General features: G+C 40.9%; 1 protein-coding gene across 1 annotated transcript in view; it reads left to right on the top strand.

Annotated features, from left to right (window-relative positions):
- Positions 1-19,590, top strand: part of RAB38 (RAB38, member RAS oncogene family) — a 57,699-nt gene that overhangs the window by 25,359 nt on the left and 12,750 nt on the right. The gene's annotated exons all lie outside the window — the stretch shown is intronic.

Raw genomic sequence — 19,590 nt, 5'->3', positions numbered from 1 at the left:
TTAAAGGAGAAAGGTATTAGGCAAGATGCAAAAAGAAAATAATCATGTAATCATTGTCATCATCATCATGATATTAATATGTGTTTGTCTAGTGATTTGTGGTTCCCAAATGGCTTGAAGCTCTTTCTCATCTCAAGGGGATGAGTGGGCAGGGCAGAAATTACTATCCACAATTTAAGATGTATTTGCCCAAGAGAGTAAAAAGCGACTCATACATGGTCTCAGTGATAATGGTTAATAACTGTGTTTGTTTATCAAGCGCTTACTATATGTTAGGCATGTTTTATATGCATTTTCTCCTTTAGTCCTCACATAATCCTATTAGGTAAGTACGATTTTAGAGTCAATGAAAGAAATAGGTCTCACATTCAATGTCACTGCCTTATCCATGTATTAATTAATTTACTCCATCAATATTTAATGTGTTCTTCTGCATGCGGGAATTGTGCTTTGCCCTAAAAATGAAAAGGTGGCAAGAATGTGGAACTATCCCATTGGAAATACTGGAACAGTAGAATTAGAGAGTAGGCAGCAAGTGTAACTGTGAAGAACACCATGTTGTTTGGCACTTTTCACTTTTCTGGTGGGCAGAGTAGCAGCAGGGCATGGGGCAGAATCAAGGCGGGAAGATGAAGAACCCAGTGTGGCATGATAAGGACATTATTCTTCCCATGCTGCCCCATGCTGCTGTCTGATTTGTCAGAGGCATGGTTTTTGTTCTGCTCCCTTTTGTTTTTGCCTATATTTTTATCTCAGAGAGAGAGAAAAAAGCTTATATGGTAAAATTTGAAAGTTAAAAAAAGCATAAATTAAAAAATAAATGTTCCATTGTATTTTTCTATTTCCTGTGTGCATATATTTTATGTTAATACATTTTTAATATATAATTATATGAAATAAAATATAAATATAAAATATGAAATAACTTATGTTTTATATTTATAAATGAATTGTATATTGAAATTTATATTGTATATTTATGTAATCTATTTGCATATAAATATATAAATTTTACATTATTAGGAATACATTCTGCATAGTTTTAGATCATAATTTTCCCATTTTTATTAATTTGTGGAAAACATATTAAAGACAGAGCAAAGACACTGTGCTAGTTGCTTGGGATTCAGCTGTGAAAAAGATAGGCATTGTCTCTACTTATGGAAATCACACGAAGGCCTTATTGTAAACATTTAAGCAATCATTAGAGAATGGTCTGAAAATATAATAGGAATGGACGTCATTCAAATAGACTGAGGAGGAGTCTCTGACCCGTTCTATGCTGGAGAGCAGGTTGGTCAGATTTTCCCTAGGCACTAGGGAAAGGTAGGAGGCAGAGTAACACAGTAGTCATTACATTCCTATGGGAAAATGGCGAGGCTTTGAATGAGGGTAAATGGTAGGAATTGGAAAGAAAAACCTGATTTGAGACTCTGCCTGAAGTTTATTTTTTTTAAGGTAATTATTTATTTATTTGAGAGAGAGAGAGCAAGCATAAGCATGGGGAGGGGCAGAGGGAGAAGGAGAAGCAGGCTCTCTGCCGCGTGGAGAGCCTAACATGGGGCTCGATCCCAGGACCCTGGGATTAGAGCCTGAGCCAAAGGCAGACACTCAACTGACTGAGCCACCCAGGTGTCCCTCGCTGAAGTTTAAACACCAGTGGGGATTAAGCAACTGCGTGGTCTGCGGGATGATAGAGATGGAGAAGCGGGTGGTGGTGCCACCTTCTTGGTCATAGTTGGGAGACTTTTTTGTTCCAGCTGCATGACCTGGACGGTCTCAGTGTCTGCCTCCTGTCTCAGTGGTATCTGTGAGTTGGCCTGTGTATGGAAGTTGCTACTTCCAGAAGTTCCTGGGGTTTTTGCCTTCCTTCTTGGAGCCATGGAGCACTTTTAGTATGATTTTCTCCTCTCTTCCAAAACCCTTCTTTCCTCCTATTTCTTAGGATTTTTCCTTTGATTCACGATGGGGGTATCTATCACTTACTGTTGTCTTTCTACTTTTCTTGTCAGTGAACCCTTTTGGTTTGTTTGTTTGAGGGGTGATTCCTATAAAGAGAAAAATGTAGAGCAAAACTCAAAGGTCTGATGAGGTTTAGAAATTTAAGAAAGAGGACTTTTTTTTTTAATGCAGGGCTTGAACTCATGGCCCTGAGATCAAGACCTGAACAGCGATCAAAAGTTGGACGCTCAACTGACTGAGCCACCCGAGTGCCCCAGAAATATGACATTTTTTATAGTTTGATTTTGGATGTTAGTCTGGCTTTTTTCATTTTACATGGCAAAAAATGCATGTGAATTTACCTATTCTTTATTTCTTAACTCCATGCTCAATTTCCTTATATGGCTTCTGCATATTCCTTCAAATTCCTTTCTTTCAAAACAATTGCTCTCCTTCAAGAATTCCTTCCCTCAATAGGTTACTTTCCATCTGAAGGGTAAACTGGAATGAATGATTCATATCTCTATGGTGAGGGAGTCTTCCGTCACTCACTCATTCATTCATTCATTCATTCATTCAACAAATGTTACTGAACAGCTGTTATGTACCAAGCTTTGGGAATATAGAAATGTATAAAACAGAATCCTGACCTTGTGGATAATGATAACAAACAATAAAGTATAAGTAAAATATATATGGTGTTAGGAGGAAAATGTTAGGAAAAGAAAAAAAAAAGGAGAAGAAAAGAGAGAAAAAGACTTACGAATTTGCAGGGAGAGCTAGAATTGCTTGTGGATCGAAGAAACTCTTGAATGTTTTCTTTCACCTCACTCTGATGGTTCTTGCTTGACCATGGCAGGCAAACTCTTCTTAAGAGCATGAGGTTCATTAACTTAAGGCCTGACTGACCCACGGTACTTAGATATGGGATTTTTAATCCCCCAAATCCCTGCCAGTGTAAACTTTAAAGAGAAGCTTTGTACAGAGAGAGGGTGGAGGGATTTCACAAGCCTGAAGTGCGCTGAAATGCTAAAGAGGGCACAAGGCCTCATTGTACTGCATTCAACATCTTCTTCCCTTCAAACGTACTGCTATAGAAATTGTCCTGAATGTCTTCATAACGAACGTGTCTCCCCGGTGCCAGGTTAGTATGCAAAGTCAGCATCTTGAATCTCTGGAACAGTACTGCAGCGTGGATGCTGGAGTTTCAAACTGCTCCAAAAGTCTTTTTTAAAAGATCTTTGGGAGCTGCTTGGTGGCTCAATCATTTAAGCATCTGCCTTTGACTCAGGTCATGATCCCAGGGTCCTGGGATCGAGCCCTACATTGGGCTCCCTGGCAGGGGAGCCTATTGGCAGGGGGCCTGCTTCTCCCTCTCCCCTGCTTGTGGTGTCTCTCTCACTCTCTATCTCTCTCTCAAATAAATAAAATCTTAAAATCAGACTGTCTACCTGAAGACAAGATGGCAGCATTTGGAGACTACAGTCCTCCTCTTCTTTGATTACAACATTTGGGATTGGGGATTTCCCATAGAGACCTTTCTCTTAGAAAGTGAATCTACTAATAATTAAAGTCCTTTTGAGTGATGTAGTAATCATTCTGTCTGGTGATAAACATCTGATTTCCTTTTTTTTCACGTCTCTACAACTTAAATGCACCAAAGGATATGACCTTTGGCTTTGTCTCCATGGCCATGTCTTGCAACAGCACTGGGGCTTGGCCATTTCTGAAGCTGAATTTCACTCACTAGGATTAGCCTCCATCTTGCTGCTGGCCCTACTGCTAAAGGAAATTTGCCCTCTTGCTCTTCAGTCTTCTGGAATGACTTTCCATGAGATTTCTCCTGTCTCATTGCTGTTGCTGGAACACTCATGGTAGCTTCTGGCTGTGCATTAAGAGCAAAAAAATAAAACGTATGCTAGCTGGCATCACTAACTTTTTACACCATCTCTTCAAATATTAAAACCAAAGGAATAAAAGGGAAAACTGTCTCTCCTAAGTCGAATTTCTTTTAGCGTTCAACCTTGGCATTCTCTCCCTTTCTCAGCCGTGTTTGCTTGAATTCCACCTGTGGATTCACTAGGACCAGATGATGGATACTTGTAGTGATCACATGTCCCATTTTCCAAGGACATTCCTGGTTTATTCTGCTGTCCTAGGATAGTTATTGTAACACCCCCATTCCTGGGTTGTAATTTAGATTTACACAATCATCCTATAGATCAGGAGCTCCAGAACTTCTCCCTGTCTGCATCATACCTGAACTCTAATAATATCTCTTTTATGTATTTCTGTGGCCAAACCCAGTCCTCAAAATACATTTTGGTAGATTTGTTTCTTTAGGATGAGAGCTGGTCTGTTCTTGTTGGACTATCCCCAGTGTTGGGATTCCTATCTTCTGGGTCCTTCTTAGTGGCCGGTGGGTCTCTGCTACCTGCTGGCCCATTTACCTGGTATATAGTTGTGCCATGGCCTGAATATCCTCCAGTTGCTCCTTTAAGATTCGCTTTTATGGCCACACCCACCCACCTTCTAGGGTTGTCGAGAGCATTGAGTGACATAATATATACATTATGCCTGATTACACATATACACCAAAGCTACCCCTCAAACAATACATCCCTGTCATCTGTTTCCTCCGCCCATCCACGAGGCTAGATGTCACTATCCATACTCAGCTCTGGTGCACACAGCAATTACACTCAGTGGAAGAGTCTATTTCTGTATCTCTGTCCTTTCCAGACTGTTCCATCCTGCTTTTATGGTGCAGTGCACCTGAGAAACAGGACACCAAAAAAATGCCTGGGTAGATGGGAAATAATGGAACAGTAATTATCTCTCCAGTGCTAGTGACAGGAACCAAGATCGCAGACCTGCAGTGCCTCTCCACCTCGTGGCCTACTCCTGGCAGATTCCTATCCTAGATATAGTGACTTTTTAGGCCTGCCCTCTTTCTCAGAATGTTCTAAAATCAATAGGCACCCCAGGAAGAAACTTTCTTACATTAAACTGCGCTCAGTTTTAGTGTCTTTCCTGCAGTTAAAGAGAAAAATGTTGACGTGTGTCCTTCTGGGGGAAGGAGTATACTCAGCAGGGCTCTCTGTAAGAAGTTACTCATTTTTTACAGGGAGGAGTGGTGGTCCTCAGCATAGTGGATATTTTTCATGTTTTTGGATTGGCACTTCCAGCCACAGCCGGCTTACCTCCCCAGGAAGAACCCATAAAACTTTCTTCTTTGGTTCTCTTTGCAGCCAGAGCCCAGGCATATGACCTAGATTCTACCAGTCATACTGATTGAGCAACTAGAAGAAGAAGGTGCAATACCAAATCCATTTTTGGGGGGGGGGGAGTAGGTGGAAGAAGAGCAGCCTGCATCCTTGGGAGGCAGCAGAGTCTGCAAGGTCCCGTGCTTGACCCAGAAAGAGAAACACTGTTGGTCCCGGGTTCGTTGCATTCAAGCTGAGCTCCTTGAAGCTTTGTGGATTTATAGGACCCAGTGCTCCATGGTGGCTGGCAGGTGTGTCCTCATCAGGCCTGTTCTCTGTGGGGTTTGAGTTTCTGGAAGCTTAGGCTTGAACCCATTTCTTTAGACGATTAAATCATCCTGCAAACTACACAAACAGTATTTCTTGAATAAACTATTTCATACTTAGCTAGCTTCAGATTCCATCTTGAAACCGAGAACATGGATTAATACACATGGTCAAATACATTTGAGAAAACCAACCTGAACTATAGCTTCCCTTGCTGTGGGACTTCTTGGGACTTTGCTATTCTAATGTGCATTCTGAAGCTCCAGTAAGAACTGTGGCTGTATTTCTTGCTGGTTGCTATATGGGAGCTTCATGCAAAGATTTTTGTGCCTTAGCCTGAGCCTATGGTGTAGGCTTTATTCTTATTCACCATTTTGCAAGAGATGAGATGTAGGTGACTTCTTTAAAGCTGTATAATCACTATCTTATTTTTTTATTCTAACATACTCATTTTGTTTTTTCATATGTTAACATTTCAAAATCAAAATATGCCCCAGTGCCAGTGTAGATTTCTAAAGTGATGGTGTGCCATACAAATAATGGCTTTTTCTAGTGTGTTCTCCAAGAGAGACGACACCAGGCAGAAGTGCCTAAATACGTTTGATCATGTGCAGTACTTAACACAGGAGTGGGGCATGCTTAGGAAATGCTGGCCTAGAATTCTCAGTTAAGGGAAAAGTTTTCTGTGTTCCTTGTTTACTGAGTTCTTTATTGTTATTATTATCATCATTATTATTACCCTGCAGGCTGAAATACGCAGCAGTTAAGAAGTGGCTAGTTTTTCTGGAAGCTGCTTGAAGAGTAGTATCACCTATCATTTATTTTATAAGCTTCTGGAAAATAGGCACTTAGAAACATAATGTCCTTATACAAATTGGAAATACATAGATAATTACCTGGGTATGAGTGGAGAGTCATTCTAATTCATTTTTTAGTGGGTTAAATATAGAACACCATTAAAAAAAAAAAAACACCTTTTATTTTTAAATTGGGTAGTAGGCCATCTCTGATTATTCCCATTTTTCAAATGTCAAACCATGAGAAAATTCTCGACAGTCACTGGTGCATTCACTGATTCAACACAATTTGTATTGAGTGACTGTCCAGGTCTGTGTGGGGAATGATGTATATTAAGGCCTTTCTGAGTTCAGGACATACTATGAGGTGCCAGTTCTTATTCTTAAAATGTTGGAATTTCCTATAGGAAATAGATATTACAGATTTTAGGCATCCGTTGCCAAAGAATTTAGATGAGCTTGTAAGGTGTGCCTTCACTGACTTACTTGCTCCCAGCACACTTAACCTTGGAATTTTAGGTGATTTGATGAGAGCTGTCTGTACTTAGGACATTGAAGGAAGGGCCCAATCTGAAATCAGAGCAAAGTTAGAAGACATCATTTAAAGGCATGATGGCGGGGCGCCTAGGTGGCTGAGTTGGGTAAGCAGCCAACTCGGTTTCAGCTCAGCTTATCATCTCGGGGATTGAGCCCCATGTTAAGCTCTGCACTCAGCAGGGACTCTGCTGGAGAATTTCTCTCCCTCTCTCACAGTCTCTCCCCCCGCTCTCTCTCTCAAATAAATAAGTAAATAAAATATTTAAAATCATTAAAAAAAAAGGAAAGGAAATGATGGCCTTACATGGTAGTCTGTGCCATGGTAGTCTGTACTGTATGGTGCTAAAAACTTGCGCATGTACTGTATGCAAGTTTCTAAAAACTTGCCCGCAGTAGTCTATACTGTATGGTGCTAAAAACTCTACCTACCCAAGATAATCCAAGATCTTCTGTAGGCTCAACTTCTGGACTCAAGTTTAGACACCTTAGAACGGGGGTCAGTGAACTATAGCCTGCAGCCCAGATGTAGCCTGCCCCGTAAATGAAGTATTATCGGAAGCACAGCCATGCTCATTAATTTACATTTCCAGAGTCCTTTTTCCTCCTCCGTTTTCCTCCTCCTTGGTTCATCTCCAACCAAGACTTCCTTCCCAAACTTCAGGCTTCATACCCTTCTGGATCTCTACCTGGATATTGCCTAGACAACTCTTCAAAACCCATACATCTGAAACTAAATTCATTAGCTTTTCTGCCCATCAGATCATCTGATGTGGAGACCACATATCCACCTGGACATCTAACTCATGGTCCCTTAGAACCTGGTTACTCATCCTTCAGAACCCCTACATTCCTGAGCGCAGAAAACCCCATAGTGAGGTTCTTTCTTGCCTCTCCAGGCTCTGTCTCTCGTTACCTTGTCCCTCCGTTTGTCCCCTAATGACACGAAACTACATCACAACCCCTGTTCATATTTTGCTATTCCCCTTGTCTGGGACATGCTTCCTACAGTTATGCACCTGTCTCTCTCAAGTCTTCCCTCAGGACTTGGCTCAAGTGCTCTCCATTACCGACTCTCAGGTAGTTTCCCCCATCTCTTACCACAGTTATGTTAAGGTTCTTTCTTTAGGTGCCTGGTCCCTGTGCTGCACTGGGAAACCCTCCATCTTGTCCACCAGTTCAGTGGCTTGCACACGCAGAGTGGTCATGTGGTCAGTTGTTATTAGATAGGACAGAACATTTTGCTGCACTGCTTTTCAAGGACTCTTTCAGAAGATTCTTTTACTTATTATTCTTTTCCCTACCCTTGGTGGGGTATTTCTCTCCTTAGAGAGCTGTGCAGAAGCAGAAAAATTAATTTACTGCTGTATTTCCCAGGAGGACTCTCCATTATGTAACTCCTTTCATCCAGAAAGCTCTATAGACACTTTGCACAGCGGGGAGGTTGTAGTGCCCTGCAGTGTGGAGGGGGAGCAGAGAAGGAAAACGAAGATGAGGGAAACACACACACCCCCCCCCCCCCGCCGCCGCTCATGCCTTAGGGCCTAGACTGGGAACTGCAGGATTGTTTGCTTGGTCATGCCACATAAGAACCCACAAGAATCTCCCATTAGCCTCTGGATCTTATTATCCAGCATACTCCTCCTTCACACCCCAGGATCACAATTTGGCAGTTTTCTCCTCATTGAAATTCCTGTCATCTTGTTTACAGTCATCTCTCATTTTCTTCAGTAATTGTCATTTGAGCCACGCACAACGGCTATCATCCTGTTTTTTTCTTACTACTGGTAAAATAGAATTGCAGAGAAGCTTTTCAGTGATTTTGAGTGGAGAAACCAGGCTGAGACTTCAGATCTAGTCCAGAACTCAATCCAGTGACAATGACTTTTTAAAAAAGATTCGTTTATTTATTTCAGAGAGACAGTGAGAGAGCACAAGTGTTGGGTTGGGGAAGGGAGAGGGAGAGAATCTCCAGCAGATTCCCCACTGACCATGGAGCCTGATGTGGGGTTCGATCTTACCACCCTGAGATCATGACCCAAGCTGAAATCAAGAGTTGGATGCTTATCCGATGGAGTCACCCAGGTACTCCAGTGACAATGATTCTTAAAGAGGTGTAGATCAGGAACTTCTAAGGAACATGCCAAGATTGCACATGGCTCAGCCTTGCTCTGAGGTGTCTGGAGGGGCACAAAATATGCCTTTGGAAAATAGTCCTCTGGTGATTTTGATAAGCACCCTAGTTAAGATGACTTGTGTTATATTTTGTTAATTCATCCACTCATTTATTCATTCATTCATTCATTCCTCAAGCAGTCCTCGGATGGCTACTATGTATTTATGTAGACTGCTTCGCCAAGCAGTGGGGCCCTGATGCTTAAGGGCACAGATTCTTCCCATTAAGAAGTTTCCAGTGTCGGGGTGCCTGGCTCAGTTGGTTAGGCAACTGCCTTCGGTTCAGGTCATGAATCCCAGGGTTCTGGGATCGAGTCCCACTTCGGGCTCCCCCTGCTCCGCGGGGAACCTGTTTGTCCCTCTCCTTCTACCTGCCACTCCCCCTGCTTGTGCGCATGCTCTCTCTCTCTCTTACAAATAAATAAATAAAATCTTTAAAAAGTAAAAAAGAAGTTGTAAGTCTCCTAGAAGGAAACTCACAAAGACAAATAATTATAATACAGTATCAATATCCATAAAAAATTGGTGACTTTTGCGCAAGTTGTGAGGACACTTGAGGGAAAGGCTGTTGCCTCTGTCTGAGAGTGAGACAGCTTCCTTGTCACCAAGGATGAGAAAGTCCCCAGTGGAAAGTCCAAGGAGGACTAGTGAGAGGAATTCCTTTTCAAGGGATGTTGTGCAGAGGGACATTAGAAGCCACTGTTAGGAGATCCTGGGTATTCTTAAAAGTGAAGATAAGCTTTTTGTCTTTATTCTAAGAATTCTTTTTGTTTTTTTAAAGATTTTATTATTTATTGGAGAGACAGAGAAGGAGAGAGAGAGAGTGAGCTTGAGTGAGGGGAGGTGTAGAGGGAGAGGGAGAAGCAGGCCACCCACTGAGCAGGGAGCCTGATGTGGGACTCGATCCCAGGACCCTGAAATTATGACCTGAGCCGAAGGTAGAGGCTCAACCAGCTAAGCTACCCAGGCGCCCCTCTGAGATATCTTAAGTAAGAACATGTCACTGCTGCAGAATTAATAGCTTTATCACTCACCAGAAAATTGTCAATACAGGACAACAAAATATCTTACTATTAAGAATAAGAGTGAAACTTTATATTTATGTGGCCCACCCTTTCTCTTCTTACCAGGCCTTGTCCTGAATGCTTTATTTCATTTACTTCTCACAAACCCTTATGAATGAGATCCCATTATTATGCCTGTTTTACAAATTAAGGAGCTGAGGCTTAGAGAGGTTGAATGATTTACCCATGATCATATGGGTAGCAAGGGGCAGAGTCGGAGTTAGAACCCAGATCCCTCTATTCAAAGCCCTTGTTCTTGTAAATCCACTACATTATTCATTATGTTCAGATTCCTTAAAAAGTGCATTGAAATCTCTTGGATGCTGCTGCATATTTTCACATTCTTTTAATTCTTGAGATTCTAAGTGAAATATTTTGTTTCCTTGAAATCAATTTTTCAGCATTTTTGGCAAGTCTGTCACGTTTACCTAGAAGGTGCACGTACTCTTTGGCCTTTTGTTGCTGGTCTACTTCATTTCTGACACAATCTTAGTCATTATATAGTTTAACTCATTAGAGTTTCTTTGAACATTAGGGTGACTTTATCCGCATTTTGTAATGTGGAAATTAAAGCACGACAGGATTTGAGTAAGTTACGCAAGGTCGCACAACTCTGAGTCTCAGAACTAGGATTTACACCCAGGTCTGGTTGATTCTGGATCTGCCTGTTGTTTTCTGTACTAGCATTCCACCTTGAAGAGAAAAACGACAGGCACAAGCTGTGTCTCCTCTGTCGGAACCATTGCCAGAACCTTCTTCCTGGGAAGGGCTGCTTCCTGTGTCAGGAAGGGTTTTGTTACTAAGACATATCTGCCTTCTCCCCTCGCTGTGTTACTTCATTTTTTTTCAGTATTGATTTTGTTTGTCCCTGTTTTGTGGTCCTTTACCTTCTTTGATGTGTATTGTTTGCCATCTTTGAAGCAAATGGCCTTAGATTTGTAGGCGGCAGCCCTGCTCTCCCAAGGCTTCCTGTTTCATCTCTGTCTGCCTCACTGACTAGTGAGGTATTGATTTTTTGGGCTAGCCTGCTGGGATTGGAGGAAAAAGCAATATCCATTAGATATAAATGAGAAGCAGCAGCTGCTTCTCAGCAGCCTGTCCATTGACCTGACATGCTAGGACACTGTTCGAAGACTAGGTTAGCCTGACGTGTTCAGGGATATCCTGAAGTGATTAGATTGTCCTAGGTATAAGGTAGAAAAGCCAATGACAGAAAAATCAAGGGTTGTAAATCTATTTCTTTGAACCAAATGAGGTAGAATCATCTTTTGAGAATCACTTTCCTGTCAAAGGTTGCTCCAGGGGAAGGAATTTCTCTATGGTTAACTTTTCTAATTCTTGATCCCTTTGAATTTTCTAGGGTGGGCACAATCTTTGTGAACCAAATGGCAAGTCCTCTGGTTTTCATGTTCCCCAGGGTTCCCAAGGTAAAAGAGGGGGTGTCAGCAATGGGGTGCCTAGCATTATGCATACAGTATGTTTCTGAAACACTGTGTGTAAAGTCCCATTTTTTAACAATACCTCAAAAAGCTCATTATGACCATTTTTCCTGGGTAAGTCCCTTTGAAGAGGAAGAGTTCTTTGGAAAGAGAATTATCACTCTGGTTCATCTGGTTATAAGTTTAGTTCTTGTGTTTCAGATTTTGTAAAGGATAGATGTGAACAATAATGTCAAATCATCAAGGTCTAAAGAGGTCTACTGTTACCACAGTAAGAGAAGCCCACACTTAACCCCCAGATTATCATGTCATTATGTCTTCCTCTACCATTGAGCAGAAACACAGGAAAATAGATCTAGAGAGGACTTGGGAATGATCTTGTGGTCTAACTACTTATTTTATAGTTTCATTCATTCATTCTTCAAATAGTCCCTGAGTACCTCTCCTCTATGTGACAGACACCGTTCTAGGCAGCAGAGTTATACCAGGGGACACGACAAATAAAATCCTTGCCTTCTTGGGGCTTGCATTGTCATGGTGGAGACAAGTAATAAAAGATGACTACGTGCAACCTATCATTTGTCTGTGGAACTAAATGTTGAGAAGAAAATTCAAGCAAGGTAGGTGTATAGAGCTAGTGTGGTGCATTTGCACAGGATACAGGAACGAGTTCAAAGGAAGGGGAACCCTTTCGGGCAGGTGATGAGGGAAGGTTTCACTCTACTCAGAGGTGTTATTTTGTTTGTTTGTTTGTTTTTTGTCAGAGAGGTGACAGGGGTCATGCTGAGTGTTTGGAGCATTATAACTACTTTGGGTTTTGCTTCCAGTGAGATGGGATGTGATATGATTTGATTTAAGCAATCATTTGGGTGGTCATGTTGAGCCTGGATTGTAGTGGGAAAAACTGGAAGCAGGACATTAGCTGGGACTCGACTGCAGCACCTACAAAAGAGAAATTGTGGGAAGTAGTCAAACTCTACACGTAGATTTGAACAGGTAGCAGATAGGATTTCCTGACCATCCGAGGGAAGATTCTGCAAGAAAGAGAGGATTTGGGCAGGGCTCTGTGGTGTTTCGCCTGAGCCGCTAGAAGAGAGTTGCCGTTTTCTGAGGTAGGAATCCTGAGGTGTGGAGGGGTCTGTGAGGAGATAGCTAGACTTAGTTTTGTGTATGTTAACATCTAGAAGACACCTAAGAGCAGATGTCCAGCAAAAGGTTGTGCATCATTCTGGAGTTGAGGAGGAAAGTCCAGGTGGCAGGTCAAAGGACCAAGTACTGATCTCTGGGCACTCCCACATTTGGATGGGACAAAGAGACCAGGGAGAGCGGAAGTAGTAGATGGCCCAGGTATTTTCTGGAAAAGCTAAGATTGGAACTCAGTGAGCTCTTCTCAGTGTAGGACCCTAATAAGATTACATGTAAGTAGCCTGAAATTTCATCTTCTTTTCCTGTGCTATTCTCAGTAGTAAAGTGGGAAAAAGATGGACAAGAAAAGATGACCCAGCATAGGCTCTCTGTTAAAGGCATCAATTTGGGTTTACTTGCTGCCTTTCTGCTAGTTGAGGGGTCTAAAAGGCAAAGTAAGAAAGTGATAAAATCGTTTTCTCCCTCAATGCTATCAACAGTGCACTTTCTTTCCAGTCCCTGGGTGGTCTCACGGAGACCAGTCTCCAGGAGATGATTGGAGCATGGCTTTCACTTGGTTTTACAGAGGTGGGAGATACTCAAATCGACCTCTAAGAGCAGAAATGCAAACTTAAGTTTCATTTACAAACTTTGTAAATTAAGTTCATCATGTAGACTGCAAATCAGCTTTTATTTGCCAACAATGTTCAAAATGATGATATTTAACATTTGAAGAGTACTTGCATTTTGGAAGTTTCTAATATTGAGTTTCTTAATGACTCACAAATCCTCTGATTCTTCACTCTTTTGTGAAATTCTTTGTTAAGAACTCCTGCTCGTTGTTCTTGTGAAGTGGCTTTGAGAACCCTCGCTATTCTGATTCCCTATCTGGGTGCTCTGTAATCCGCCCATCTGCCTTTTTTTAGTGTAGTGGCCAGGGCTGTTGATAATATATACCAGACAGACTAGACAGAGCATGGTATAATGAGGCTTTAACCTACCTTACCTTGATCACATTTTTAATTTTTTGTAGTATTATGCTGCTTTAATTTATTTTAACAGCCATAGCAAATTGTTGACACATGCTACACTCATGGTCATTGAAAAGCCTCCTTATTTTTGCAATTGTAAGTTGTCAAATAAGATCTTAGACTACTGATTTAAGCTGCTGATCATTTAGGCCCAAGTGTTGGATTTTATACTACTTTCTATTAAATTCTCTTCTGAGATTTTAATCTATGATTTCAGTTTCATTTTAATCTATTACTTTTGCTAAAAGTAAAATGTCAAATTCAGTTAAGGTTATATCCATACACGTTTGGAAAAGACCCTAAAAACAAGGACAGATGGCTGTTAATTGCGGGTTGCTCTCAGGTACTAGAGGCTGACGTCAGTTTCTAGCCACGTGGCCTTTCACAAGATGGCAATTTACCTCTTCGAGGGAGAATCTCTCCCCAGTCATCTACGATGGAGTCTTTTTTTTTTTTTTTAAAGATTTTATTTATTTATTTGACAGGCAGAGATCACAAGTAGACAGAGAGGCAGGCAGAGAGAGTGCAGGGGAAGAAGGCTCCCTGCTGAGCAGGACCCTGAGATCATGACCTGAGCCAAAGGCAGAGGTTTAACCCACTGAGCCACCCAGGCACCCAGGCACCCCATATAATGGAGTCTTATGTAAGGTAATCTAATTAGAGGAGTGAGTATCCTATCAGATTCGTAGGTCCTATCTCCACTCAGTGGTCATGGACTCTGGGAGGTGGAAATGTTGGGGCAGCTTACACTTATGCCTGTTATACTGGTTTCTAGACAGGAGCAAGTATTCTGGATAGGGTAAGGGCAAAGACCTGTAAACAATGGAGTTTTCCCACCCCACCTCCTCTTTTTTTAAAGTTTAGGAAATAATAGTTTTACCTGAAGTGTACCAAATAGATTTCTGCTTATATTTTATTAATCATAACTACCCTTAGCACAGAGAAGCCAGGGAAATCCAGTTTTTGCTGCCTATGACTAATCAGGTTTCTGTTAGAAAGGAAGAGGAGATACCGTATAATGTGTAGATAATCAGGGCATGAGTGGAAATGCCAATGTGGATAAAGTAAATCTTACCTAGTTTAGAAAAATGGGACTTGATAATGAAAAACAAAATCACACAGAAGCTCCCACTCAGGATTGATCACTGTTAGCATCGTATTTCCTAATTACGTCATATCATATACAACTTTAAAATTCATCATGAACATTTTCCATGGCAAACTCTCTGTAGATGTCATTTTTAGTAGCTGAATTATATCGCACCATAAGGATGCACCAAAGCATCCCCTCTATTTGACCCTCCTCTTCTTATTCTGCATTTTGACTGTTTTCAGTTGTCACTATTATAAATAATGTCATTTTGAATATCTTTATACATCAATTATTTTACGTATTTAAGATTTTTTAAATTGGGTCTTATTCTTAAAAGATTATTAGATCAAAGGGAATAGATGTTTGTACAGTTCTGATTACATACATTCATATAGATTTTCAAAAATGATGAGCTAATTTATACTTGGCAGGTGTTTATATCTCTCTGAGAACCTTCTAAAATCCACCCTTCATCACGTCACTTCTGTTTCTTACTTGTGGGGCTAACAAAAATTTGCTCATAATGCCTTTTACGACTTCATCCAAACTTCTGATAAAAATGCGGTTAGCTCCCAACGGGTTTGAGCTCTATGGCACTATCTACTCATTTTACTTTAGAACCAGTCCACAGCCCCCTGTTCACAGGACGTGATGAGAGGCATTTACTAAACAAAACATTTGAAAGGCTGGGTCCTGATTGCTCAATCTGAAATCATTATTATTAGAAGAGAGGGAAGTGAGTTTGTTATGTTAGCCTGGCCTTCTCTGTGTCACCTGTTAACCTCACATCGCATTATTTCAGCATTAGGCTTTCCCTTTGTGATCAATTCTTTGGCTCTGGTTAAACCCCAGCGCTGTTTTCTTTTACTCTTCTCTTTTTCTCCAGGCATGTCCTTAGACTTGGTTTGTGCATCCTGACCCTATCTGGATGAGCTCAGGCCCCCTCGAATCTGTTCTGAGTGTACTTCCCTTCGCCTACCTGTTGTACATGTTACTTTTAAACCTAATCTTAACTGAGATGTTCCTGTAGTCAAACTGGTTTCTTTTTGATCTCCTTCCTCTTTTTTCTTCACTGGGTTACTCATGACTGTAGAGTTAGAATTTCTGTATCTGAGCTTTTCATCCTTAATTTTCTCTAGACTCAATCTTATGGATTGCTTTACATCTCAGAGTAAAACCTACACAAGTTTCCATTCACACTCCATAATTTTATTTTCCAGTTCATGAAATATTTATAGATGTACTGTTTCCTTCCTGTTTTCTGGGTTTTGAAAGTAAAATAAAGATATTAGGACCTACACTATTCATGATTCAAGATTAATCACTCCTCTGAATGTGAATGCTAACATGGTATGTACACGTTATAAATAACTTATAAAGTAACCAGAATTATGAAGTAGATGGATAAAATTGTCTGTAATCAAACCACCAACTGATTTCACTGTTAACATTTTAATGTCTCTATTAGTCAGAAATAGGAGTCTATTAAAAAGTACTCTGTTCTCTCCATTTTAGGCTGTATTTACTCTTAAGTTGTCAACACACAGAATTGGCTTATATCTTATAGCTGTAGACCTAAAGCTACATGTACACAACACCAGCAAAAGAAGGAAGAGAGAAAAAGTAAAAGGAACCCAGGGTCCATAAGAAAAGCTAAGTTGTCTTCTGAATCATGGAATGGAAGAAAGCATGTAGTACATCTTAAATGGTTCTCAGGAACACAGTTAAGATTTTGAAAGTTTGCATTCGAAACAGAAATCTGCTTTACCTGGCAAAGTTCTCGTCCTTTTGAATTGGCTTAATTCCATGGAAATCTATAAAAATAACCAGAAAATCAGGACTAAGTTTAAGTCTTAAGTTCCAAGAGCCTCTTTTATTCCTTTTCAAAAAAATTATTAAGCAACTACTGCCTACCTTTCTGAAGAGGTACTTCTTTTCAGATCATGTATGTTTCAACTCTACTTACTTCTTTGTGCATGGCCAATGTAAGAGCTTCAGTCATCCACTTATTCTGCATATGTGAAAGTTATCAGATGCCACTAGAGCTGTATCTGTTTAATGTATCTGTCCATAATGTGCAACTCTATGGAAAAATATTTTTCTTTTTCTTTTAAAATCATACCTTACTTATGTCTGTCTACAATACAAACACACATTAGTGTAGGAGATTATAAATGTCCAAAAAGCTGTAAAGTAAATACAACAGAGAGTTTCCTGATTTTGCCTTGATTCCTCCGTGACCAGTTTTGGGCTTCTGCTCCCAAATGTTCCCTTTCAGGTCCCCCCACGGGTTATCCAAATGGAAGTTACCATTTCCCGCATACTGTCTGTCTTCAAGCCATCATAATTGGCTAATCATGTCCACATGACCTGAGTGGGGCTGGTCCTGGGCCATTCTCTTCTGGCCTCAGAATTGTTTTAGTCTCGAAATATTGAGTCTGAACAGGTGGCCAGGCTCATTCGGGTTTTTCCCCAGTACTCCTATAGCTAAGTTTGGGGTTAAGAGGCCTTTTCCTTTTGGGGGGCAAAGCTGTGAGGATGTAAGCCCAGAAATTGCTGGAAGCTCTCTCCCACCTTCTACGCAAAAAGCTGTTGGACAGATAGAGAAGAATGAAGCCGAGCTGATGGTGTTTGAAAGCCCTGTCTGGATCTTTCAGCAGTTCTGTCGCTCCTGGGAGCTACCCTTCGATGGGTTTCTGATTTTTTACAACCAAAAATGTATGGCTAATCATGTTGATAGAGTGCACTTGCTCTAGTAAGTGATTGCTTAAGTAAGTGTCTTGTTTTTAAACTCTCAATTTGAGAAATAGTTCCCATTTAAGGAAACATTATTCTTAGAACTTCCACCAGTTTAACTGCATTAGTCAAGGGTTGAAGATAGTCTCGAGTCACCTTCATTCCTGTTTGAAAAGAAGGCAGAATATAAATTCTCTCCTTTCACAGCTAATCAGACTGATGCCAAAGAGAAGACATGACCTGTTCAGAGCGACCCAGCTAGTTTGTCGTGATGTCAGGGCTAGGACCCAGCTCCCTTAATTATCTGTCTAAAGTTGTCCTGAGTTTAAAGGAAGTTCAGTGTAATAGACAACAACAGAAAAGAGATCACAATATTTTCTTGTGATTTTAATTGGTATTGGTCCATTTCTCTTTCCCTTTCATAGCTCAGTTCATTCATAAATTACTTGATGAGCATCTATGTGCCAACAGGCCCTATATAAGCTGCTGGTTACACTCCGAGTGCAAAAAAGGGCCATTTTCTGCTCTCAAGAAGTTTAATATGTAGTAATGGGCTGGAAGTCATTGCAACCATGCATGATTAAAGTGACCACGGAGGTTGCAATGGAAGCACCAAAGAGCCCCACCCAACATCTGCCAGGGAAAGCTCCCAGAGGGGATAATGTCAGGAACTTATCATCACCAACCAGGCCCAATATCTCTTTCTTTATTATTAGCCTTATCTCTCTCAACTCTCTTAGTCACATTTTTAAAAAAATACACAAACTTCATTTGGGGCTAGGCTCAGGAAAACAAGAAAAGGTAAAAACACCTTGCGTCACCTAGGTAAAGGTAGAAAACCACAAGTAGAACAGAGAGTCCGTTACAGAGATGTCTCTATCCACTCCACCCCTTGGCCATCCACAACTGCTTCTAGATATGCTGCCACTACTCCCCATCAGTAATGCCAGATTGTGCGTAGGGCAACACCAGCTTTGTAAGAGCACGAGATGAGAGTTCTGTGATCAGATGCGTTGATGCAGTAATGCACACTTGTTCTCTACTCGGAGATGGAAGAGGAAAGGGGAACTGCTTGCTTCTTTCCAACCCTCCCATCCCCATGTGAATCCGCCTCTCCTGGATTCACATTATGGTTGTGGACCTTTACCCTCTGTTCCCCCGTCTGCTGTGTTGCTTTTGTTCCCCTCACGTCCTCCCACTCAAGATGCCAAAACTGTTCTCCATTTAATGCAAGAAGTTGAATCCCACACCACGTTCTGTGAGCTACTAGGACTCTGAGGAAACCAGGGTTCACAAAACATCTTTGAATCATTTTTAACTTAACTTTTCTTAAACTTACTTAACCATAAGATGCCTTTTTTCCCCTGTACCATGTTATGAAACTTCAGAACCCACGTTGACATACCTGACTCTGATAAAGAAGTATGTTATGTCTGTCCTTCCAAACATTCTCATATCTAACTTAATCTTTAAGCAATGTTGTGCTATTCCTCAAGTGTTTGTTTTTTTTTATTTGCAGGGCTTTTATACACTGACACAATTGCTGAGTTCTTTCACATAGCTCACCAGGTTTTATTAACATCCTCAACAACCTTGTGAAAATGACATTATTTTTTACCACAATTATAGGTGTAGAAATGGAGGCACCAGTCATGCACAATTGCATGCGTGGTGACTTTTGGTGACTTCCCTGAGGTTATGTAGCTAGCAACTAGGTTAGTTTGAGTCCTCTTACTGCATCTTTACTCTTAAGAAAATACACAAAAAATCAAAATTCAAGATACTGAGAAGATTCTGAAACTGGGAATTGTATCCAAATTTCACGTGAATGTTCAAAGCAGAGTAAAATGAAGCTCTTGTGAATCAGTTAGATGTCAGTAGCTAACTGCTTCCAAATGAGATATGTTCACTCTATAGGCAGAGGGCCTACAGATAGAGAAGGAGTAAGAACAAGCCAAGCAAAGCATATTGAGGGAATGGACTTTGGCACAGTTCAGTTGAAGGCCAGCTAATATTAGGGGCGTCGGTAGGCATGAGCCAGGAGAATTAAGTTGGAGCCCTGTTGGTTGGCCATCAGTTTAGTGCTTTGGACTGATTCTGATTAGGCAATGTGAGCCAGCAA

Source organism: Mustela putorius, unplaced genomic scaffold (assembly GCF_011764305.1).
Source record: "Mustela putorius furo isolate JIRA1106 unplaced genomic scaffold, ASM1176430v1.1 tig00003987_pilon_pilon_pilon, whole genome shotgun sequence".
Lineage (NCBI taxonomy): Eukaryota > Metazoa > Chordata > Mammalia > Carnivora > Mustelidae > Mustela > Mustela putorius.
This window is presented reverse-complemented; position numbering and strand designations above follow the sequence as displayed.